Source organism: Prenolepis imparis, unplaced genomic scaffold, assembly GCF_030444845.1.
Source record: "Prenolepis imparis isolate NDT839.2.m4 unplaced genomic scaffold, iyPreImpa1.0 SCAF_12, whole genome shotgun sequence".
Lineage (NCBI taxonomy): Eukaryota > Metazoa > Arthropoda > Insecta > Hymenoptera > Formicidae > Prenolepis > Prenolepis imparis.
In genome coordinates this window covers 6,238,876-6,266,522 of record NW_028141170.1, presented here as the reverse complement: position 1 = coordinate 6,266,522, position 27,647 = coordinate 6,238,876, and the positions used below count along the sequence as shown (strand labels likewise).

Here is a 27,647-nt window from a genome sequence, read left to right as displayed (position 1 = left end):
ATATAATATACAAGGAATTTTTTTACATTACGTGTGAGTCTATAATAGAGACATATTTATCAACATCTTAGAGAATCTTGAGGATCTGCACGCGATAGAGACGCTTCTAGTGTTTGGTTATTATGTTTCGCTTGTCCTCGGGCTTGAGTTAGCGATCGCGTTCGACTACATTCGCGTAATTGAATTTCGACCGTTTGGTTGGCCAGTTGCGTATTATTGGGTCAGACGAGGGAGAGATACGTATGCCGAGTCCTTCTCCTTTCCCATGCAAATGAAGTAGAGACGCGGATGAAGCTCCTGTTCCTCTATTCTCGTCTCGGCTCGCTTCCTCGTCTACGCTCGCTTTCTCATCACCTTGTTATTATTCGCATCGACTGTAACATCTCGCTGATCCACGACCTATTCTCGCCGCGTCGTCTCTTAGGATTAATCCCCATCTATCCTCATAGATCTCTACCCGTGTATCTTCTATAAACATGAAATTAAATTTAAATGCGACACAACTATCAAGCCAAAAATTACGATAAAATTCAAAATTTAATTTAATAATGATTTACGCGGATTTACATCGAGTCGTATTTAAATTGAATGTATTTATATCGGCAGAGAGAAATATACAAAAAGAAATAAAAGTTTTTGCTCGTAAAAGTAATATTATTCTTCATACATTCTCTCTCTCTCTCGATTGTCGAGTAAGAAATATTACACCGCTGTGTCTATTTAACTGTGACATTTTATCATCGTTTGCGTGTATCAGCTTTATTGTTAAAATAGCAGCGTTTTTGCATGATTCTATGATATACCGCCAAGAGTTAAATATAGATACGTCGCTCTGTGTATATTGTCGTGTCGCTGTAAATTCGTCGAAGCAAGAGTTACAGCTTCCCATCGGAATACAGACACGAGTACATAACGTTTCTGATGAGGGTCGGGACACGCCGTACGTCGGCGAAGTTGAATCTAACGAAGCCGAGTAGAGAGAAGGGGGGACTGTTGACTGCAAAAGCGAATCCGCGTAATAATGCAACGCGGTGCAATTTCGCACACACTGTTTCGCGAGGATCCGTCGAGGATACAAGCGGAAACCGCAATAGAGGGGAGTTCACCTGAAAGATGATATACAGTAAATATAACACGCACACACGTACACACTTTCACATATTTGTCGCATAGAAAGTATATGCATTATATTTATTCATCACCCTCAACTGTATAAATAAGTGTCTCGTAAATATTCCAGTCTTTTTTTTCTCTCTCATGCTTTTATATATTGAATAAAAGAAAAGTAAAAAAGAAAAACAGAGAATATATACAAAAAATATTTTAAAACTCTTCAAATATGTATTTTATTTAAAAAAATATCGTCGAAGCAAGTTCGCATTTTTTAAGACAACTTCTTTTTTCATTTTCGATGATGCAGCGATATATTACATATATATGATGTTCGCGAAGCCACCGCACAGAGTTTCCGAGAGCACGATTATGTAGACTTCTCTTATTAAAGCGAGCCTTTAAGCAACACCGAGTTGTCGCGAAAATACCAGGATCACAGCTAATTGGTTTCTAAGCTTCGTAAAATGATCGAGCGAACACTCTCGTTGCGATTTATCACGCGGTGAGATGGTTTGCGGCGTGTCTCACAATGTAACGATCGTGTAATGTATAACGTGTAACGCATGAGCATATGAAAATTAGAACGACGTTTCTCCTCTCTCAAAGCACGCTCTGTTTCTATAGGAAAATTGCCGTCTCGCAGATATTCGAGAAGCTATTTGCATAAAATTATCAAAATATCGCCGTTACAGAGAGATGTAAATCTCTCAGTTACCAAAATTTAAAACCAATTTTTTCACTATAAATATTTGACTTGCGCGCGCGCCGCTCTTTTTTTATACAATTTAATTTCTTCTAACAAGTTCCTTGATTACTGCTGATGCAACAAAGTAATTTTCTCCATATGCAATCGTGTCACGTTCTTTTACTGTTAACCATATTGAGCTTTTATATTGAAATAGATCCCGGAGTGAATAAAATCCTTATTTCTCGCTTCGATATTTCATCGATCGATCCTTAATTTAATCCGATTGTTGCGCGAGAGAGAGGGAGAGAGCTGATCGAACGATAATTGGCATTACCATGGAAGAATTCCAATCCCGAGTCTCGTAATGACGCTCGCGAGTTAATCGATTTACGGAACGAGTCGTAAGAAGGATTAAACTGGGCTTCGAGTTTAAATAGGCCATTGCGCAAATCGGCAATCATCGCTGGTCCCGTCTTGGCCGCCGAAATCGCGTTGTCGTTTCTGGCCGACTCTCTTTATTCGCCATTCGAACGTTCCCGTCCGCGCGATTTATTGATCCACGCACAATTCCACCTCGGAACGACGGCTAACTCCAGCCTTCATCCGTCTGTCCAGTCCAATCCTTCGTCGAGAGCAACGCGTGCTACGTAACCGTGATGGCATTTAAGCTCTCTAGCGATACAGTAGTGGAGCTTCGAAAGCCCACAAATGTGTAATTTTATCACACTTTTTTAGATAACGAGACTCGAATTATTTATTTATTATTACATAAAAATTTATAATACATATTAACATACTACATATGGGAATATAAATATTTAAACATATATGATATTATAGATTTCATACTTGATGATACTGTCCGCTTTATGCTACGGTTTTTCTACTTAACAGGACCTTGCAATGACGGTTTATCTCATTTTTTACTTATCATTACACATAAAAATATATAAAAAGATATTAAAATACTACATAAAAACACATTACGAGAATATAAATATTTAAACACATATGATATCAGATCTTATACTTGATGCTGTCCGCTTTATGCTACGGTTTCTCTACTTAACAGAAATCTCTTAAATCCTTTAATCATCATCCAGTAGAATTTTTAACAGTATCAACCTTCTTTCTGTAGAAAGTAATCACATAGATATTCCATATTCTTAGATTTCTTCAAGTTTAAATTGTAATGATGAATTTACTTTTAAACAGGTTTATTTAAACAATTATCTAAACAAGATATTTTAAAGAAGAGAGAAAACACATATTTCTGCAAAATTTACGAAATACAATAATTATATAGATTTTTTTACATCTTTAGAATTTATTAATATTATACCTATATTATATTTCAAACAAAAGATAATTAAAATTGCAAACTTGTGATAATTTTATCTCAAATAATTATTTTAATATCTGGAATAATATATCGATTATTATTATTTTCCACATTTAAATACGTGCAATATAAACACATGTATGTAATATAAACACGTTACACATAATTCATATGAGACAATTAATATAGATTTTATCGAGTTCATAATCGGTTCCATATTGATTCATCGAAACAAAACATTAAAATTAATAATAATCATAATGAAACATTGTACATTTATATGGAATCTAATTTTTTTTATTCTGTTTCTAATCAAAATTTTAGCGAAAAAAAGAAATAAAGAGGAGTAGGAGAGAACGGCTCGATAACTAACGGGGTATTCGCTCGTACAAGTAGCTTGCAAAAAGATTCGCTGAGCTTAATGATGTCGTAGTAACTCACAATTTATTCAAATCTATGCTAACCGACATCATGGCCCCGTGCGCGCTCTTCATTCAAATTGCCGGTAAATCATATCAACGACAATTTACATGCTGGGATCCTTAATTCGCCGTCTTTATTACTAAGCCGACGCGACGGCCTTTGTCGTTGCAACATCATCCCCGGTTCACCACAGCATGTTTCCGCCTCTAATCTAACATTTTTGTTCATCCGGAAGAGGGTGATTTTTCCCTCGACAGGAAATGTGTCGAAAAAAGTCTATTGATCCTCATTCAAACGTATTGCATCTTTTTTCAAATTTAAATGCACTCCAACTTTTCTCATCTTTGCTTATCGATAAATTTTATCGCAATTATTATCTTTTTTTTTGTATTTTTGCTTTCTCATAGAGAACGTTTTGTTTTATAATTGTTTTTTTTTTCTTTTCAGATGGATCATGTGTTCTCTGCAACTTCACCGTCCGTGACATACTTCTATGCGGTTTAGGTAAGTACATTGTCTGCTTCTCATCCTCTTCCTGCTAAAACTTGCACTCTTGATGAAAATGGATTCGGCAACTTGACACATTTTATCAAGCGGTCTGCATTTCGCGATTGCGTCCATCGGAGACCATTAGGAATTTAAATATTGATCTGGCTATCGTTGTTTGTAATGGAATCTCCGAGTGGCTGGCCTTGCAAATCCGAGCGCCGGATGGAGCGGCAGAGACTAGACAGTCATTCGGAATCGCAGATCAAAGTTGCCGGTTAACTGAGTTAACTCGCGCGAGCGCAAGCTAATGTCGGCCGTACTGGATGGTTTCGCCCGCCCATCCACCGTGATTCATTACCAACTTCGACGATATTACGTATAATATATATAGTACAGTGACCCGCCGCAACGCAGCCGTCGTAGTTAGCTGCACCGAGACATTTTGCGAACGCTCGCCGTTTTTGCGAAAGTTCCGCGTTTATAACTCGCAGCATGATACATCGCTGGTACTTGTTTGTCATGGGAGTTTATCGCCCAGGCTCGCCTTTTGCCACATTGCGCGAGATCTAGCCGGATGTCCGCGCATGGACAAGCGAGGCGTACTGCATTTTTGCGAAAATTATTTATTCTTGGATCGATTATTATTTATCGCTGGCGTATTATTCGACGCGAAAAGAGAAATTCGGATTTTTAAATTTGCAATATTCAAGAGATTTTAAGAAAAACAAGTTATGTAAATATTCGTTCGGTTCAATATTTTTCGATAAAAAAAAAATTATGAAAGTTTTACAAATTATTCAAATAAAATAAAAAATAAAAAATTAGAATTATACTGTTACAATATTTTATTTATCATAGAGAAATAACAGTCAATAATAATAATAATTAATAAGTAACAGAGTCAATAATAATTAATAATTAATAAGGTACATCTGCTCCTTCCTTTAACTTCTGAAACTTCTTTATGGTGTCTGTTTTATCAAGATCGCCGTAACTTTGTAACCGGATTTATTATCCATTTATTATCCACTTAAAATCGCACGAATTACATATTCTCAAAGATGGGTTCCTCCCTTGAAAATCTCGCGTACCATCAAACGAGTTAGACGATAGTATTTAATTGAGTTTACTTCTACGGGGTGCAACATTAAATGAATCGAGTCGCGTTTCTCTGCGAGCAGCAATTCTACTTGGAAGGTGATAACTTCGAAACACTATAAATGCTGCATACCTCCTTCATCTCGGCCGTTCAATTATTTGACATGGTTATTACAAACTTACTCGGGTCTTACACTATAGTCTTCTCTCAACAGACGCTCAGAATTGCCCAGGTTCCTTCGATTGCTCTCTTCCGACAACTGTTCGTCTTCTACTTCCGTAAGCAAGTTACTGTTCGAACATATAGAGTGTCTTAGTTATTCCGCGTTTATCGTGCAATAAAAAAATTATCGAAATTATTGATGTAACAAATTATATATAATCAAAGATAATACAAATAAAAAATACATCTTACATAGAATGTGAATTATATTATAAAAGTTTGTTCGAAATAGATATTTTCTTGTTAGTAATTTTTATGAAATTAAATTCTGTCAAATAATGATTTTTCACGACTTTTTAATCTATACTAATTAAAACTTTAAATAATTAAAACTTTAAATTAAAATTATATCAGGAAAATTATGCATAGATAATTTAAACTTTTTTTTTTCATTTACTTAACAATTCCTGCTATTTTCAAAAATTGGTAAATCAAGAATTATTGATGCGTCACATACAAATACATTCCTCTCAGTTTAATATTTGCGATCCAGAGAAAGTACGTGCTGCCCGACACACCCCGTATTGTCCTTCAGCAAGGAACAGCACCACTGTGACCATACCCCATTCGCGAATGAAGTGAATGAACAAAAGCTCTCGATGTCAGCCTCGGCTGTTGTTATTGATATCCAATATTCAGGTTGAACAAGAGAGAAAGAGAGAGAGGGGTGGGGGCGCAGAGAGAGAAAGGAAGAGTCAGCTTTCGCATTCCATCAGTCAGCCGTCATTGCCATCGGTTTTCGCCCCAAGCGTCGCGGAAAATATCCACCCTTAGGGGAGAAAATTTGAATAATTTAAATATTCTATACTATGTACTAAAATTTTTAGTATATTTTTGGAATTCTTTAAGAATGCAAAATATGTCGTTCTCACTTATTGTTAGATACGAAAAACTAGTTATTGAAAACTAGTCATGAGAGAATGATTCTTAAAGTGTCAAAATTCGCTCTATTACACATAAACATTACATTATCTAAAATAATAGAACACATTTATATGTATATTCGATTAATCAAGTATAATTCTGCACAGTACTAAAAATTTTTAATTTTTATAATAGAAATATTTTTTGACAGTTTAATTCAATTTTCTTTAATTTTTTTTCACCGCTGCAATTATACAATATTTATTATTAAATGTTGCTAACTATACCTCAATTATTGAATAATCTTATTGTTAGAGGAGTAAAGTTTACTTAGATTTAAAAGACATAAGATTTTTTAATCTTCATTGATAGCTATAAAGCTTAAACTTTATAAAAAAAACTTTAAATTGACATCTAATTAAATACAATTTAAGATCTGCGATCCAATAAAGAATTTGTAGATTGTCAATCTCATTTAAAAAGCTAACCTTTTCATAAATGAATTCTTTAAATCGTTTTCAAATTATGTATAAAAAATGCGAGATATCTGGGACGCGCTATATATAGTCGTAAAACCATATATTGGCGTATATATGGTGAACGCAATTGGCATCCACAGCTTCAGTTCATCCTGGATCGGACGCGCGATCGGATCACGCGCATCAATATTTACTCACGTTTCCGACGAATGACTGGGAGAAGGCGCGAAGCTCATTGACGTACCTCGGCAAAATCCTATCGTTCTCGCGGACCCTGCATTTTCGTGGACATCTCTCTTGAGAGCGAGAAAGGGACAGACCGAACGAGCGCAACTTATCGCCGGTGCGGTACGTGACGACAATATTTGTCGATTTCGATTCTCATGGTCCCTTTTTCCGATTTCGAAAAGCGGTCGAACGCGCTGCCCTGTCAAGTTGTTGGATTACGTGAGGCATGTTGGGGAAAAACGGTCACAAGTTGCAGTCGTGGAGAATTCACGAGCGTATCAATTCGATTGTACAATTCGATTGTATAGTTTGCGATAAATATAATATTTAATACATATATTTTTTGAATATCACGCTATGAATATTAAGAGAAAATTAATCAAAAACTTTTTTATAAATTATTTATTTATTACATTAATATAATAGATTTAACTTCAATATATTTACGTAAGGTTGACCTTTTCTTATATTATATGTACATTTGCTATTTATAAGAGATCTTTTCTATAGGCATTTATTTGTATCACCTATATTTGACATATAAAATATGATGGTACTTTAAAGAAGTCATAGTGATTTTTAAAATCATATAGGAGTAAATTTTTTGTGAATTCTTATTTTATGTATACATAATTTTTTATGTATTAGAAAAAAGAGATATATATATCAAGTAAGAGATGAGGGGAAAAAAGTTATTCAGAAAGAAGAGCTCGATAATTAAATATTGAAATCTGTCTCAACATCTGAAAGCTAGGTAGAAGGTCTCGGTGTCGCGTTAAGTCACATCAGCCATTTCTCCAGATGCTCGGGTAATCCTTTGCAGCTTTAGTAATCCTCCGAAACTCAGTATATACCTCGGTAGATCCCGAAGGATCACAGGGTCGCGCCCCGTTGACGTTCCTGTATATTCCGCAGGATCGAAAAGTTTCCTCTCCGTCGTGCGACTCGTGAGATAGAGTTACCGATTAAAGCCACATTCGCGAGAACGTACGCGAAGGGACTTGGTTGTTAATCGCACGACGGTGTCGCCTTTCAGCGATTAAAATATCGAAGGACAAAAAGAGGGAACAAAGATTAAAGTTCTGTTTCTCTTGGATTATACTCGCAAAATTAAAAAATAATAATTCGATTCAGGAGGGAGATTTAACTTCTTTCTGCAAAAATAATTTAAAATGCGTGAATCTAAACTTTTATGACATCTCGCGATTTTTGAAAAATGTGATAATTAAAAGCTAAAAGATAAAAGATAAAAAAAAAGATAGGAAGAATTATTAAGGTAGAATAAAAAATATGCTTCTGTAAATTCGCTCGTTTTTCCGAGAGGGAAAACTGCGGCGGAATAGCAATCGAGCTGCACGGCGACAACTTCATCGATGAATCCAACGAAAATAACGCGGAAAATATCGCGGCAAAATCTCGCAGCGAAAAAAGCATCGATGTGTAATCAAATACATAGTGCATAGTAAACAGTTCGTTTTATTTCGCGCTATTAACTATCGAATTGTTCATCAGAATCGTAAATAAAATTCCGTTGCAGAAATTATATATAATATATAGAATAAGTTTGCACTCAAATCTATTACAGTTACAATGTAAAAATGAAATTAATTGACATAAATAAAGTGTAGTAAAATAATACAACGCGAGAGTTTCATAATTTAATTAACGGGGAAGTATAAATTATTCTATAAAGGAAAATTAATTTTGAATAAATAAATAAAATAAATTTTAAAAGATATAAATATAGATAAATATATTTATAAAAGTTCATATCAATATTTCTTATTTAAAATGCAAAAAAAAATGTAATATATAATAGATTTACATTTAAGTGATGTTTATAATTCATATCTTGTATATAAAATACATATAATATAATTGTAACACAATTTCTTATCGCGATGTTATTACAAGACAATTAAAAAATTAGATATTGATGGGATTCTTTACAATTATGATATTAATTAAAAATATTAAATTGATGCCTTTATTTGACGTCGGAGATATTTATTTAAGAGAGAGAGCGAATTTCAGGTGAAGTAGATTAAATCGCACAATGCCATGGGCAACCTCGTGGATTCAGTCGCGTTTTTATGCCAGACCCACGTGTCTCTCATGAATACGATTGTAAACGCGGTGTGCGGTTTCCTTATCGTTATCAGCTGTCCGGCACTCCTCCCAGGAGCATCGCGAACAGAAAGTTCACCAGCTCTCCGAACACAGGGACGGACCCGAAAGATCTCCGGGGAGAATGATTTTCAGAATTAATCTTCTCTTCCTCAGATTCTAATCTACGTGCCAAATGAAAATATTACTCTAACTTTACGACTCTTGAGATTCAGAAAAAGGGAGCTTCTATAATGATAATGTCATTAATTTCACGTTGTGCAACTATATTTGGAAGATAAGGACTCAACCTCTTCCTTTTCTTCATACTCTTTTTTCGTTGAATTATAAAGTTAATCAAAATAAATCATTTACTTATAAATCTATCTTTGAAGATATCATATAGATGCACAATTCACAATTTTTAATATTTAAATAGCCAAATCACATTTCTCTCTTCTTTGCTTTCCTACGTTTGTACATTTAAATAAAATATTCACGAACTTGCGATTAAGTGCCGATGGAGTTCAAGTACTTTTAAAAATAATGAAATCTTCAAAGGGATGGGTACCTTCTCAGGATTCGTCCCTGTCTACGAAGTTCAATTTCGCGCGAGAGCCTTTTGCCAATCGAATTTCGATGTCAGACTCATCCTCATTTCCCCGGATCGGCGAGGAAAGGTATCGAGAGCGTGCAAGATGCGCGTTTTACGATTCTCCGCGCGAATCGCGATTTCTTTCTGCTTTCCTCGTAAGACACGACCGCGTCGATGAACTGCCTGCGCCGCGCATTTCCGCGATATACACTCGGGATTGCTGTGAGTCAGTGAAATATGGGCGAAACAAGGCAGTCATATGCAACGCAGAAAAATAGAAACAGGCAAAACGTATACAGAGAGAATTTTCTATTAGAATTTATTAAAATATAAAACATGTTTGATTAATTTTACTAAACTGCATAGTAAAATTAATTAAACATTTTATATTTTATTGTAATAGATATTATTATTTTTATTGTGATAAATATTAATCAAAGAAATTCTCATAAAATTCTTTCCATATACCATATTGTCCCACGATTACCATGATTTTCAGGGTAAATTCTAAGAGAAAATTCTCTCAATAACACGAAATGTGCCAAAATGACGCATATATAGCAAGCATAGCATGTATAGCAATCTAAGATTAATTTAATTCACATTTTAAATATAATGCATTTTTTGTGAAAAAGGACCTTAAAAAACTCAACAGAAATTGCGGAATTTTTTTCATATTAATTTTCGATAAAAAATTGATTTTAATAAGTTCAATAGGTTCTCTAATTGGAAATATTGTATATAATATTTATGGAAATAGAGCTATTATTTATTCGCTCCGTTGCGCATTCATCATTTTTATTCATTGATTTTGGAAATCAATGAAAGTTCTGTCTCTCTCGGCGGAAGGAATGGCGCCATCACAGAGGGGTGTCTATATAAACATACTTTCGATGGATGGGAGAAAAGAGCGAAATAGAGAAACCCCGAGACGAAGGAGTATTGTTCTTGCTTAGGTCCTTGGCAGGCTGATTTGTCAGCGGTGCTACATTAGCCTTTTCGTCGGAAAGGGCCAATAAACCACTGGCTCGCAGTCGGAAAAACGAAGTTCCGAATAAGAAAACAATCGACTTATTGAACAATTTCGTCCGCGATAAGAGAGAAGGGAAAGGGAACATCGTCGGTAAAGTTTCGCGAGCATTCTGCTTATTCTGTATAACAAAGTTCATGGGAAAGAATAATTTGCTTTACTTTATTAGACTTTTTCATCGCGATGTGCATTTGCAATCGAATGGATAACTACATTGCAACTGTATATATGTGTTATTTATTAGCGTGCAGATTAAGAGGAGAAATTTAAAAATTGAGGAGAATTTAAAAATGTAATAAATAATAATTTTTTTTAATTACACACATAAGATAAAAACCATAAACTTGTAAAAAAAAATTGACAAAGTATAAAGTTGTTTAATAATTAAATTGATCGTAAAATGACAAGTTCTTCTATCATTTCTATATACTTTATCAAATTACTTTAATTAGTTGATTCGACTTTCTCGCTGATTTTCGTAGGGTAATAATGCGGCGCGGGATCTCCGTATTTCGTGCACAATGTCGGTCGGCCGACGTTATTGCTCGCATTTGTTACCATTGCGGGCGCGTCCGTAATGGCCCGGAGGATTAGCAATTTGTCAATTAGCGTCGCGCTAATTTATTTATCGCCGCGTATTCGCGGAGCGACGATTCTTTCCGCCTTGACTTACGTTCTGCGCGCGGCATTCGCAAACGGCGTACATGCCGCTTTCTTAACACTGCCTTAATTTAGACATAGGGTAGTAATAACAGCGTCGTACATGCCTCCGACGAGTAATTGCGGTTGCACGAAAACAATAGCATAGTTGCACGAAATAAATATATAGCCCACATATATGTATATCGCGCTTACGCGATATTTAAATAAATTTATATTTTTAAGAAAATCAATTTTTTTTTTTTTTTCAGAAAAAAAATTTTACACAATTTAATCTATACTTTATACATAATCAAAGAAAAATAGTATCTATATCTTATTTTTAAGAAAAGCTTTGTGACAAGTCTTAAATCTCTGAAAAAGTCTGAGAGAATCAATTCTCTTCGTCATATTTATTTATTCTGTTTAAGTAAGTTCTTTTCAACAGCTTTACTTTCAAAAATAAAGTGGACTTAAAATAATAGCTTTACCAATACTGGGAGATTAACATCCAAATGGAATGAAAAAAAAGCGAAATATCGTGTTCGATCGAAAACTAAATCGCTCTCTCGATCGAAAGCCCTCGGGGCGAGATAGCGATATTTATGCTAAGACTGTTGGCGACGGTATTAGCACGATGAGAACAGATCTCGTCGTGAGAACACGACCCGACACTCAGTATGGTTACTCCGGGGGATCGTCCGACTTGTCGTACCCTATCAACCATAATACGTGTTTACCTCGGTTGCACGCACTTTGGTTCCCACGCCTCGTAAATATCGTCAACCACGTTTAACAGACTAAAAATGGCTATCGTTGAAAGCGAGCATCGTAAATGTGTTTATCGCCCTTAAAAGGGATGATTCAATTATGTATCCTTAATCCCGCATCTTGATAGAATAAAAAGAGAAATCTCTCGCAGTTTATGAATAATTATCTGAATTATTCGAAATTATTAATTAGATGATTGATAAAGATTAATCTCTTTTTAAACTTGAATCTTTGAACTAATTGTGAGATAAAAATTCGGTTCTGTCAGCGCAATCATCCTCCAACTAATTATTCGCGACGAAAGAAAAACGATGGCACTTTTTGATAAAAGATTCGATCGAATATCGCTTATCGAAACGAAATCGTCCGATAATTGAAATGCAGTTTATGCGATGCGCAGTCGAGATTCGCCGCAAACGTCAAAGTAAGCGCGGAAATGCGTGGCGCGGTTTGAGGCGCAACACGTATCAAATATGAATCAAAATCGATGCGCGACTCGTGTGTAACATGCATTTTGATGCATGTTGCACACCGCGCTTCGAATCGCACGTTAGTCGTATCGTTCCGACCTGCCTTATGCATAACCGGCTGCCACCGCCGGAATAACGTTACATCGTAAAGAGCCGTTGTATAACAAACGTCGGGACAGCAGATGTACACAGAGTGTCGTATAATACGCGACAGAGGATCGCGGAGAGAGATACAGATTCACATTATTCAGGAACTAATTGAAATAGCCATAACCAAAAGACACATATGAATTTATTTATTAATATTACAGTTATAGTTTGCAGTTATTAATCAATTATTCTATATTACAGTTATTTTCCATTATTTATAAAATAAATAGCTAAATTATAATTGAGAAAGGATATATGTTGAAATTAAATTATATTACTTTTACTTATTAATTTTACAGCCAATTAATTTCAGTGTTTAAAAGAAAAACATTAAGCCATTACTAGCGATTTTTTTAAATATTTCGGAGTCTTGAAAATATCCTGCGAATATTTTTCATATATTACGTGACATCATGTAATGACAGGCGTACGGTAATGATACTGCGCATATTCGGGCAGCTCATTCGTTCGCCCTTTCCGCGTTCGAGCGTCGACATGGAGAATATCGGCAGTTTGGACGAGATTCCAGACGAGTTCACCTCGAAAGCCCGAGGCCGCTATTTTTATTATTTTTCCTCTCCATATATCCTCCGCCGACATCCACCAGAGAATCCGTTCATCAAACGGAATCAACGAAGCGGCAAATATTCCGCGGAAAGGACGACGGTATGCATATATATGTAGGTATATAGAGTATATGATTTTTCAAAAGACGGCCAATGGAATTGATCGCGTGCGTCTCTCCTCCTCTCTCTCACTTATCGGTTTTTTTCTCTTTAATTCTCTCAATCGTGTGCTCCGAATTTAATAATATTATAGTGATATACAGAGAGAATTTTCTCTTAAAATTTATCCTGAAAATCATGGTAATCGTGGGACAATATGGTATGGAAAGAATTTATGAGAATTTCTCTGATTAATATTTATCACAATAAAAATAATAATATCTTTCACAATAAAATATAAAAATGGTTGATTAATTCTATTAAACTGCATAATAAAGTTAATCAAACATATTTTATATTTTATTGTGATAGATATTATTATTTTTATTGTGATAAATATTAATCAGAGAAATTCTCATAAAATTCTTTCCATACCATATTATTTCACGATTACGATTTTCAGGGTAAATTCTAAGAGAAAATTCTCTCAGTGTATGATATATTTTAAAAGAGATTCAAATAATATATATTTTAGAAACTATCTATTTTAAATCGAGATTTTCTATTAGAATAAAATCTATTTACAAAAAAAGTTCTTTGTAGGCTATACAGGGTCTTGTTGCTACTTTCAACTATTCCTATCTCAAAAATACCTTCGGTATCGAGTCGTCTCAATCTATATTTAAAAGTACTTACTGGCAGATATAGGCGAATAAGCTCGAGCACGAGGCAAAACTTTTAAACTCTATCGTCGCGACGAGATGGCCTGCTCGTTTATCCAGACTTTATTATGTCGCCGATGCTTGTCACGGTCCAGCAAGCACGCGTCTTGGCCCGATATTGAAAAGTCTGGATCGCTTCTTTCCACTTCCCGTCTCCGCTACGCTTCCGCTGTTCGTTTCACCTTCCAGGATCTTCTCGAGGCGCTCCGCGTTTTATAGGACATACATATCGAAATATAAGGCCGCATAGCGTGTTGCGTTTTCCGATCGTGCGGAGGGAGAACGAACGAACGAAATGGATTATGCGAGCAAAGGGAAATCTCGTAGCCCGCGGCGTTGACTCTTTTGTGTGATGGGTCGAATTTGCAAGAAAATATAAAGATATGCTCGGAATAGTATTCGTAAATCGCATAATATGCATTCACTAAAAAATAAATCAATATCCCATAGAAATTTCTGAATTAATGTCTTTTTATCATTTTTTTCTTTTTCTTAAATAAATATATACGCGTTATTAATAATATGTATGTAACAAAAGTTACAATAATAATACACATGAAAACTAGTAAAAATATTAGAAATAAGAGAAGTATAAAAAGTCTCATAATATTATAATATAATTCGTACAAGTAGAAAAGCTTCTATTCATATAAAACATTTTCCATGTGAGTAATTCGCAATTGCGAAATTATTATTGTCTCCTTAATCATGCATCCGCAAATTGCCAGCTGAATAATCCAATTCTTCATTGTCGGATGTTCCATATCTCGCGCGAGCTTTATGCGCCCATATATGCATATTTGCTTACAAGAGAGAAAGAAGCGCGATATCATCCTTTTGTAAGATCATATTTCCAAATATATCCATTGTTCTCGCGCATTTTATCGCGGCACGCCCTGCGGAAGGGAATCGCGTCGAAGCGAAGGAAATTTCGCTTCGACGCTGCGCGAAAATCGGCGGGTTATCGAATTTAACGAGCCGCCCGTTGCATCTCGCGTCGCCGATCGAGGGCGACGTCGGATAATAATGTAATTGGATAATTCATAGAGCAAATGAGCGCTTACGGAGCGCCTCTCATTGTCACGGACCACCGGCTTTGTAATGCAAAACCAATTTCCTCTTCGTCATCCCCCCTTCTCATCTCCCCGCGCGTTTCCCCTCTTTCACCCTCATCACGAATCTCGCTCTGTGTCTCTCGCATAATTGCAAAATTTTTTTTTATACGAGAAAGCGGACAAAAGAAACGCTTCGTGAAGCCAGCTCGAGTGGAACGATAGGGACGATCGCAATCGTGGTATATTAATCGATCGCGAGGCTTTCGATAAGAGATTGCGATTGCAAGCACTAACTCTGGTTCCGTCTCAGGGATAGATTTTCATCATAATGTAGGTTCGCGTTTTTGAGCGCGGAAGTAATAAAAGGCAAATTAGACGTTAAAATTTGATGGAATGTTTTCAATGTTATATACATATTTTTATACACATTTCAATTATATTTATACTTCTTTTATTTTCTTTTTTTGCTTTTCAGAGAATATTTTTTATTTTTTAAAAAATATATATCGAGACAAATTAGCAACCTTTGGAAATGTCTTCTCATAAAAATCTGAATGTGAAATCTCAAAGAATTTATTTATTTGTTTCAATATTTATATTTGCAGTATAATTCCTCGACGTCTACGATGCGTCGATGTGGGAGGGAAAAAAAACGTATACGACGTCGTTTTTTATTGTGAATTTAGTGTGCGACTACTATTTTTCGTACCATTTTTTACACGAGCAATCAGTGATTTTTTTTTATTATCACCAATTTGGTTGTATCGAGAGAAAGAGAGAGAGAGGATGGAGAAAGAGAGATAAGTCGGCCGATAAAGGGGTCCGATTTATTGCGTCATTAATTTTGTTTATCGACACGCGAATCGCGTTGCGATTGCGTTTGCAGCGACTACGTCGGCGAAATTTAGTCGCGTAGTGAAATTAGGTCGCGTAAAAACGCGCCTCGCGTTGTTTACCCGCGCAATTTTACCGCCCACACTTGTACATCTCTCTTTCGTGTGTGTCGATAATACACATGTATCAAACAGCCCATTCGATATCTTGTCGCTAAACTGATATCGCAGCCCCGATAATTAGCGCAAATTCGTCGCAATCGCGCTAATTGTCGCGAAACGATGCTAAAGTGCTCCATACAATTTTCATTTCTCACGCGATATCGATGTGATTCGATATAAGTGCAACACTGTAAAAACAGTTAACATAATATAACATTCAGATAATAATATACGTTTTATCTTGATGACTACATAAATATATTTTAATAATAATAATAATCTTTTATTTTCTTGTTTTAAAATAATTCGTCTATATCGGTTACTCATTGTCTTATTGTTCATTAAAATTTTTTTCTCAAAATAAAATTAACGAATTTCGATGAGTACTTTATTTAGGACAGTCCCTTTCCCCAGGATAGGTCTCACATTATCGTGATTCGATATAAGTGCAACACTGTAAAAACAGTTAACATAATAACATTCAGATAATAATATACGTTTTATCTTGATGACTACATAAATATATTTTAATAATAATAACAATAATCTTTCATTTTCTTGTTTTAAAATAATTCGTCTATATCGGTTACTTATATTGTCTTATTGTTCATTAAAATTTTTTTCTCTCAAAATAAAATTAACGAATTTCGATGAGTACTTTATTTAGGACAGTCCCTTTCCCCAGGATAGGTCTCACATTATCGTGTTACACGAACATTCGCAAAATTCGGATTTACGTCAGTCCAGAGATAAACCATCGGCGCGCCGAGGGGACGGCGCAAGTAGAGCAGGCAGCTGTACGATCAGACACGTGAGATGAGTCCAGTAGAGGGATTTCGCACGTGATAAGGCTGCGCGAACGGCCGTTTCTCCTCTCGCTGGGTCGTTTCGTTTCTCGCACGGCATGCGGAAAGAGGAGAGAAAGCGTTTCTCTCCCGCAGGTGTGTGTTACTCCTCTCTCCTGGTCTCGTCGTAATACCGTTATATCCGCTACGTGGATCTCTCGTCCCCGACGCGATCGGGATATAAACTCCGACGGCCCGGCTCGCGATAAAGCGTCGTTCGGTCGCTCATCCTCGTGTTCGCGTCCTCGTGAACGGAAAATTCTGAAAGACAACGATTACCGACAACGATTCCGAGCTGAGAGGGTATCCTTAAGCTATCGCATCAACCCCTCGCAATCTCGTTGAGAGTTGGAGTAACGTGCGAAAAAGATGTTTCGAATATTAACTGGAATGTTTCTTTTAGATAGAATAAGCGATAAGTAAACGTGGAGATTAATACATGATTTTTTAAAAATCTAAAGCTAGATTTTTCTCAAAAAGAATTGTCTTTTTTTTATTTTAGTAATTCAAGTGCAGAGATTAAAGTTTTATAAGTGATTAATTTACTTCAAATAGAGCGGCAATTATGTTTTTATTGTTAAAAGAGAAAATGTACATCTTAAGTAAAAATTAACTCATGGGTTTTTAAATGCTATGCGTTATCGTAGTAATTATAATTCAGAGAGATTAAATCTTTACTAAAGACCACAGTCTACTTAAAATTTATTATAAGCTAAATCTTTTAATAAATCATTTTGCGCTGTTTAAACTTATCATTTTATTATTTTCATAATTTCTTTAATTCTTAATTCTTAAATATTTATTTAAGCAAATTTTTTCTAAGAAAAATATTTAAATTTACTCAAAATTTATTTATTATTTTCATTGAACTAAACTTTATACAAAATTTAGCTTTGCACAAAAGAAGACACAGTGCAAAAATCAATTTTATATAATTATATCTTAATCTTGCCGCAAAGCGAGCTACGGAATGGCGAACAACTGCAACCGTTAAATAGCTGTAATTTAGTATAAAGATATATTTTCTCTCTCTCTCTCACTCTCTCTCTCTCTCTCTCTGTTTATCTGACAAGCATGCGGTGACGAAGGGTGAGAGCGGGTTGGCGAGTTAACGGACGTTTAGTCGCGTCGCGGACGGACGGAGACGGTCGCTCCGTTATTTACGAGGCGTAACATCGGGGTGCGAGAAACGCGGCGCCGCAAACGGAACGCCGTATTGTTAAGACTGTAATACGGCGCCGGGCTAAAATAGAGCGACATCGCGATGACATCCGAAATTGGACATTTGCGCGAGTCTCGACGTCTAATAAAGCTCTCGATACTCGCAGCCGACACCATTATCGACGAGGTACTACTAGTAGTCGTCGTCGTAGACAATGTCGGTCGGCTAGGTATTCCAGAATTCCTCCTAAAGTTCTGTACCGTACTGTTTAGTTCTCCTGATATCATTTCAACTCTGACGAGAAGTAAATGCGACTCATTCAGAATATCATTTAATGAGAATTATTTTTGGATCTTTATATAATTTTTATTTGGGCAATAAATAATTTCAATTAGAAAATATTGAATGTTAAATCTCGTGAATATATTCGATGTCAATTTTACATATGAACTTTTTCTTTTTAGAAAAGAAATCAAGCGAATAAAAATAAAGATATCCGTCAATGTAGATATATTTTCTATATCTTATTATTTTTTTAAGCATTATACTTATGAGATAATGTTTTTTCTATTCTTCCATCAATTTGAAATTTATTTTATTAGAATTTTGTTACTCTCATTTGATAACTGAATTTTTATTATGCTAAAATTAATATAAACTTTCTATTCTCCAAATCTGCAAAATAACCCTAAAAACAGAGAACGCATTGCGGCCATAAAATTCCATAAAAGCTAAATGTTATCCAATTATTCGTTTTATATTTGCATTTGAGGTTTCCGCTGCTATACTGAATTTACGACCTCGCCGCGCAATAAGATCCCGCCAGTCGCATTTAGCGATCTAAACACGCGACGGGGCAACGGCGAGAAATTCGCACGGAAGTCTCGCCCGAAGAGGGTCGAAGAGTATCGGGCCGATGTTCGGAGAGGGAATAGTCAAGTAGGTAGAAAATACGTGATCCGGAATCTAGTATCGTGTATCGGAAAATCTAGCTATTACTCGACGCGTATTCCCATCGTTCGGTGTGTCCCGTCCTACCCTCTTTCCACCGCGGCTCTTCCCTCCGTCCTAACGTCAAGTTTTATTTTGCCTCCCGGGGGGGATCCCTCGGACGGCCGGTCGCGAGACGGTATTTTTATTCAAATTTCACTCGATCCTCTCTCCAAGTTCCTCGCGAGACCCGCCGCTCCTGCGAGAGGGAGGCGGGCATCGCATTATGCGAAGTCGAAGTCGCGCTCGCTCGTTTCGCCCTAATGCCGCAGCTTCGTAAATTCTATTTGCTCTCGCTCCTTATCTTACGCGACTCGACAGTCGGTCGTTTGTAAATGACTTTCAACGATCGATATTCCCCTAACTGCGGCGAAATAATCGGCCGTACTTGCGGCAAGAAATCAGAAATTATTTCCGAGGATCTTATATGTCTTTATTGAGAGAATGCTAGTGTCAGAGTTAACATTACAAAGAGGGAAATTTAAGGTGTGTGTAATTTGAAATATATTTTTAAATTACAAATAATGTTTGAGATTTTTGTTTTTTGCTTGAAGAATTTTTTAGAAAGATATAGAATAATCGCAAAGCGGTTTGTATCGCTCGAATTTTGTCAGTGCACAACAGATGACAAGAGAGAGGGAAAAGGAAGAAGAGTAAATTCGTTGGAATATTTCATGCGAGCATCAACGTCCGAAATGGCGCTACTTACGTGGCAGCGACGTATAAAGTTTTATTAGCAAGTTCCGTCGGAGGATTTCTCTTTTCTCTTTCTCTGTCTGTCTTGCTCTCTTTCCCTGTCGTCGCGTATCTACTTCGCCAAGTTCCGCAAACTAGCTCGCGTATCGGACGCAAGTTCTAACGTGAAACGAATCGCATTAGTGACGTTATCCTAAAAAAAATAATAGTTATTGCTTGAGTACAATATTTGCGAAAAAATATTTGTAAAATGTCGAGACGACTTGTCGAGAAAAAAATGCAAATTAAAATAAATTGCATGGTTGACATTTGCATATATTTCTACATTTAATTATACCATTTATATATTACAATCACTAGCGGATCCTGACGTCGATAATGGGGGGAGGGGTTTTGCAAAATTATTTTATTTAATATTTTTGATTTCATGATTAACTTTTATTCCAGGATCAACGACGTCGATAGCTCTTTAATGTTTGTTTTTCTTTATTTATATTTTTTAAACAAAACTGCTTTCAGCAAAACTGTTTCTTTTAATTTGCAAGGGGGGGGGTTAACCCCCCAGGATCCGCCAGTGTGTGTATATATATTTTATATATATATATATATATATATATATATATAAAGAATTTCTCGCCTAATTATTTTCATGCAACGAAATTATCTCATCATTTCGTCCTATGTCTGACTTAATCTATACTTAATTCCTTGAATGCGTAATGAGTATAATTTACAGTGTAACTTATACATACATATTGTATATATTATATAGATATAAAGAATTTCGCCTAATTATTTTCGTGCAACGAAATTATCTCATCATTTCGTCCTATGTCTGACTTAATCTATACTTAACTCCTTGAATGCGTAATGAGTATAATTTACAGTGTATCTTATACTTATATATATATATATATATATATATATAAAAGTATAAGATACACTGTAAATTATACTCATTACGCATTCAAGGAGTTAAGTATAGATTAAGTCAGACATACGACGAAATGATGAGATAATTTCGTTGCATGAAAATAATTAGACGAAATTCTTTATATCTATATAATATACATATATAATATATATATAAATATATATATATATATAAAAGTATAAGATACACGGGAAATTATACTCATTACACATTCAAGGAGTTAAGTGTAGATTAAGTCAGACATATGACGAAATGATGAGATAATTTCGTTGCACGAAAATAATTAGGCGAAATTCTTTATATCTATATAATATACATATATAATATATATATAAATATATATATATATATATATATATATATAAAAGTATAAGATACACGGGAAATTATACTCATTACACATTCAAGGAGTTAAGTATAGATTAAGTCAGACATACGACGAAATGATGAGATAATTTCGTTGCACGAAAATAATTAGGCGAAATTCTTTATATCTATATAATATATACAATATGTATGTATAAGATACACTGGAAATTATACTCATTACGCATTCAAGGAGTTAAGTGTAGATTAAGTCAGACATAGGACGACATGATGAGATAATTTCATTGCACGAAAATAATTAGACGAAATTCTTTATATCTATATAATATATATTATATAGATACAAAGAATTTCGCTTAATTAGTTTCGTGCATGAAATTATCTCATCATTTCGTCCTATGTCTGACTTAATCTACACTTAACTCCTTGAATGCGTAATGAGTATAATTTACAGTGTATCTTATACTTATATATATACACTAGCGAATTCTGACGTCGATAGCTCTTTAATGTTTGTTTTTCTTTATTTATATTTTTTAAACAAATTCAGCAAAACTGTTTCTTTTAATTTCCAGGGGGGGGTTAACCCCCCCTCCCCCCTTAGGATCCGCCAGTGATTACAATGAATTTGACATAAAGATAGATAAATAGAAAGAATACTTATACATACATAGTAATATTTTTTAATTATGTATATATAATAATTTCCCATAAAGAAAATTTATATACAGATATTTATAAAGAAAATATAATCGCCGCGTGAAAAATATTTTTTTTTAAATTATCGACAGTTTTCGACTCAACATGACAATTGCAAGAACGATAAAAATTGTCTACCTCTATCGAGATGATCGTTAAGTTACTTCGCATTTTGCGAAAGAGTCCCTTGCTCCTGTTGCAAGAACAGGAGCTGAAGATCTAGACGAGCAACGTGTATAGAAGTAAAACCACCGAGAAGTGGAAGAAGGGACCGAGTAATTCTCGGTCCCCGAGGGCGAGAAGATTCCGTCACAATGCGCCGGGGCTGATACTCGGGTAAATCTTTCGACGGTGAACCGAGAGATGCGGCGATTCAACACCGTCATTGTGACGCTGTCCAGCGCAGCTGATAAGACTTACTCACTTACTCTCCCTGCGTTAAGTTCTCTCGTCCCGGTAAAGGAGATCCAAGAAAATACTCTACGAGACACTGAGCACTACACTGAACAAGAGCCGGTACCGTTAACTCCGCGAGGGACGTCCGATAACGAGCCCGAACACAAATCCCGGCGTGTGAGATGAAAAGAAACGTTTGTCGAGGGATACTAGTCGGCGTTTGAAGTTGCGTGAAGAATATCAGTTTAACACTTCGCCAACACGCTGAGAATTTATATTTCTTAATCTTAAATATTTTTATAAAATTTTTTTTATTTTCTATTTTAGGAAGAGCTTTCTATTTCAAAGAGAAACCTTTTATTAAAAACTTATGGAAGATTTAATATTATTTATAATTTTTTTTTTCTGATTTAAGTCAGTGTTTTTCACGCTTTGACAAATGCATTATGTTCTCTAAACTTTGATTGCGAAATAATTACGAAATGATTGATTGTTCATCGTTTTATGTATTTTTTATTAAATATTTTTCTCATACAAAAAATATCACACTATTAACTGTGCATTATTTTATTGATGCAAGTGATTATTTATAATCTTTCTGTACTGATAAATTTAAAAAGTAGTACCTCGTGTATTGTGTATAACACGGTCGAAAGTCAAAGTTAGTCTGAATATGCTTCACTTCGCAGCGATATTTCGTTCAAGCTTAGCGCTTTGGAGCAATAAGCTTGTCGGCTGCTTTCGCAATTGGAATTACGTGATGCGTCGTGTACATATCTCTTCGCCATCGTCACGAGCGAGTTACGTGAGATACCGAGAGAAAGGGAGAGAGAGAGAGAGACACTGAATACAACGAGAAATTTGCCTAGATCGTAATTAGGCGAGACTCGCCGGCGCGTCGCGCCTGCAAACGTATCACCGTCATATATTGTGTCGTAGCGATTAAACGGACAAATCAGCGAATAGAACCACGTAGGTAATGCATTTGTCTAGGTCGCATTGCGCACCGAAATATGATAGGAACATGAGAAAGTTTCGAAAGATGCTGTTCATTAAAGAAATAGAAGAAAAAATTAAAAATCTTAGAGAAAAGAAATACGATATTAAAAGAAACATAAATAGGAAATCCCTATCGAATGTATAAAGATGGTATAAATAGAAGAAAAGACAATTTTAAAGAAAATTCTCTGCATAAGGAATAATATGTGCAGCTGTCAAGATATTGCTCTATTATTTTATTATTTAAAAAAAAATAGTTCAAGAAACAAATTTTAAAATGTATATAAAACATATTTTTTATTTTCTACAAAAAGTTGAATACACATTTACTTCAGTTTTAACGATGAATTTTAAGCTATTAGAGAGGATAATGATATTTATTTTCTTTACTTTGAATAGGGTTATTGAGAACGTGATGTTAAAGTCATTTACTTTTATTGTAACATTTTTATTCTGTAAAAGTAAAGATCTGAGAGTTTATATCAATCGTAGCAGGAATGACGGGAAATGAAGAAATAGCTGGAACGAAAATGGCGAGTTTTATCGGTCGGAAGTGGCAATGTAAGCGTGATGATTCTCTAACGAGGTGTGGGGTCTTGTTTCGTCGGAAGAAAAAGGGACCATCTTGTGCGAGAGGGAGCAGAAAGAAAGATCCCTTTTCTTTGTTTGTCGGCTATCTGTGTCTTCTCTTTCGATCTACCGATGACCCTTTCTTCCCTCCCAATGAAACCCTCTCACGTCTTCCTTCACCCTTGCTTCAACCTTGAGAAATTTCACTCGCGCTTCTCCTCTCGTTGCTCACCGTCTTAAATATTCCACTCTGTTTTCTCCGTAACTTTCGTTTGCACGCGCCAGAAGTCACGCTGCATCCTGGAATGTATTCCGAGAAAGGAGAGCTCGAGAAAGGGTGTAATTCTTGACGGGAAGAACTGCGAAATATTCTTGAGCGTCGTCGTCCTTGCAACTCGAAAGAGTTTCTCTCTCGGGCGGTATCGGATAAAAAGATAAGAATTATTAATGTTGAAGTGCGCTCGCAAAGTGCGGCAGCGTTGTGTTTATACCGGGTATCTGCAAGCTGCAACTGTTTGTTTGGCTAAAAAAAGTCTTGTAGTTTGCGAGGATTTGTGAAACACATTTCCCATTAAAAAAAATTTAATGGAAAAACATTATCTAGCTGAATTTTTAATTGTCGATGTTAAATATCTTTATAATAGAATTAATTTAAAATTCTGCTGACGATAATATACTAACGCAAAAATAACATCTTGAATAAAATAAAGTTTACTCGAAAAGGAAAGGGAATTATTTTAATTATTTTAATTGTTTTATTTACATAATTTATTAACTATATATTACAACTATCTATTTTTATTTTTATTTAGCGTTCTTTTATTTTGTTTTATTTTTTATTTTAAATAAATCGCAACTTGTATTTAATATACATGCATATAAAATATAATACATTTTTAAATTTTAATTTATCTTGTTTTCTTTAAAACGAACTCTTTTAAATATTACATGTTGATTTATGGCATTAGAGATCAAGAGAGAGTTGTGCCAGAATGATCACGAAACGCGAGCTATTGTATAGTGGCTTGTAGTTTAACTCGCGGAAATTGACGATGAATGAACGCGATGCACTGCTTAATTGGATCGGCATTTCCGAGGACTATCAGCCGGCCAGTCAAAACTAGCTCGCTTGTGCCACGTTATACCACCGACTATATTCTCGTATGTTCTTGTCGCTATCACAGGATCGAAATTCCTTCCGCTCCGGCTTTTGCGCTATTTATTATTGATATAATTGAAATTGATGTCACTAACACTCGATATTCCCAAATGCTCTCTCGTCTACTTATCATTATGAAATACTAATTAATTTCTGCTAGATTTCACATATGAGATTTGAAATTATCGGAAATGAGACTTTAGAAGTAGATTTTTTCTTGATTACGATATCAAAATATCAAAAAATTTTTAATTATTAATGATTGAAAATGAAAAGCTTCTTGCATATTAAAAGTTGAGAAAATTAATTTAATTATTTATAGGTACCAATATGTAACCCTTATATAAAAAAATTATATAATTTTTATTACAAAACATATTTCTATATATTTTTTAAATTTCATTCTTAATTTTTATATATTTTATTTTTATATATTTCATACATTTATTTTCAATCTTATATGTTTCATTTTATTATTAATTATATTTTTATAAAAATTATATGAATAAAATAAGTGATCGATACAAAATATAGCACTTCGTCTGTTATTCTACAAGTATTTTCAAAACATCTCAGAATTCTCGAAGCACCTTTAACTCGAAGAGAAACCCTGGTTTTTGTCTGTTTTCGTCTATAAAAGTCGTTCAATTTATCCTTTCGTAAAAGCGAGAGCACAAGCTGCCGACCGGAAGAAGACTCCTGATAGTTGAATCCCTTGTGAGCAACATCGGCTATCAGCGACTCGTGACCTATCGATTCGCTTGCAATACTCCATATCAAAGTGTTCGCGATTGGAGTATCGGAATTGCTCCAGAATTGTGCCTCGCAATCGATAAGCGCAGAAATCGGGCGCTTTCTCGACGATTTAGTCTAGACCCCCTTCTCGAATCGACGATCGAAACCACTTTTACTTCCAGAAAAATATCCAACTACTCCTCGCCACATGTCGAAAATCTTATTCGCTTGTTCCCGGAAAAGCCTTTTCGTGTTTTAACATTGTCAAGATCTGTTATCCATGAAGGATATCCTCGGGACGGATTCTTCTTTTAGTAGTGACGATGATATGCGCTCGAGGGGGAAAGGGAGAGAAAAAGGGGGTTATCTAAATACAATTATATCTAGTTTACGTGTTCTACGTGTTTACGTTAGCACACCCCGAGGATATAATTCTTGGATATATATAGTATTTTAGTATATAATGTTAACTAATTAATCGCAGGTGCACATGCAAGATCTAACAGTAGCTGCTCTTAATTTTAATGATTTTGACGAATTTAAAAAAAATTATTTTTTATTAAAATATTTAAAATATTGAGTAATAATTTCTGAATTCATAAATTTTTAAAAATATAAGATTTATGAAAAATAATATTAATATAAAAAATAATGAAAAATACAATTATGTTTAAAGTATTGAACGTAATCGTATCTAAATCGAGATTAAGAACGATCGCAAATAAAAATCTCATCTATTTTTATTCTTATTTTTTTCTGAGAAATTTAATTATCGTGATATTTATACAATTGAATATAAAAAAAATTACGATAAATAACAATTGTGTTGGAAATTTTTCTTAATCGAAAATCTCTGAACTTGTCAAGCGATTTATCGTAGAAATTAAAGATACAGAATTTAGCAGCGTGTGCGACTGCTCTGTTTTCCATATTAGAATCGCTATACTTTTGCCGCAGCCTTCGATCAAAAGTCGCCGCATGCAATTCGCGGCGAGCCGACACCGTTCAAGACTCGTCGTGGCCGTTAAAACGCTAGCGATCGAGAAAGTTTGCGAATTTATCGCCTTAATCTTGTCCGGGAATATTTATGACTGGTCCAGCCCCGACCGGCCGGCCGGTCGCGAAAGTTCCCTTCGTTTCGTACGAAACTCACGCGTTTACACCAAAGCTCTCGTCCAGCTTTGTGACCATCGCTATCATCTCCTTCCTCGCCCCTCTCTACGATCCACCCTGAAACCTATGCAAAGCCGACTGTTGTTTTTAGATGCACGCGGACGAATTGCACATGGGATGTAAATCCGTAGGAAGACATCCGACCGAGCCGAAACTTGGCGGATAATAGCGAGCCTGCTCGCTGAATCCGCTCGCGGAAACTTGTGACAGCGTTAAACTTTAAACGGCACCGTCTCTGCATTTTACAAGTCGTATTATAGAGAAAGTTGGGCGATCGAGCAGACTTGGCATAGACGCTGACTTATTATGAGGGATAAAGACTTAGCGAATGGACATTTTAAAACATTCGCATTGGTGTTCGTCGTCTGCTCGTTTCTTTTCGAATTTCGATTACCGAATATTTGTTTTGGGTTGTATTCTCGTCTATATATTGAGCACGAATTCTCTTTGACCTATTGCCTCATGAGTGAATGGTCAGAACGAAAGCTAAGGTTTTCTTCATAATCGTAATCGTTCGAACTAGCATGATTATGCGTGTATTCGCGATTCACAATGTAAAATAACTTTTATTAGAAGATGTTATCTGACCAACAAAAATTAATTCTACATAATTCTCGTCATGATTGTCATGATACAGCCTCTTAATTCGTTTTTATATTTTATTTACTTTACATTTATGACGTGAAATAACTTTAGAATTATAAGTAATGAAAAAAATATTTTAATTATATTTGAGTTATATATTAGTTATTAGTGATTTTATATATATATGTAATAAATATCAATATATATCAAACAATATATATATATATATATA

The 27,647-nt window shown here is 35.1% G+C and overlaps 1 protein-coding gene across 1 annotated transcript in view; it reads left to right on the top strand.

Annotated features, from left to right (window-relative positions):
• Positions 1-27,647, top strand: part of LOC145943679 (outer mitochondrial transmembrane helix translocase) — an 81,616-nt gene that overhangs the window by 20,565 nt on the left and 33,404 nt on the right. The window contains exon 3 of the mRNA XM_083051417.1: positions 4,014-4,070. The gene's annotated coding sequence lies outside the window, so the exon portion shown is untranslated. The remainder of the gene's footprint in view (positions 1-4,013; positions 4,071-27,647) is intronic.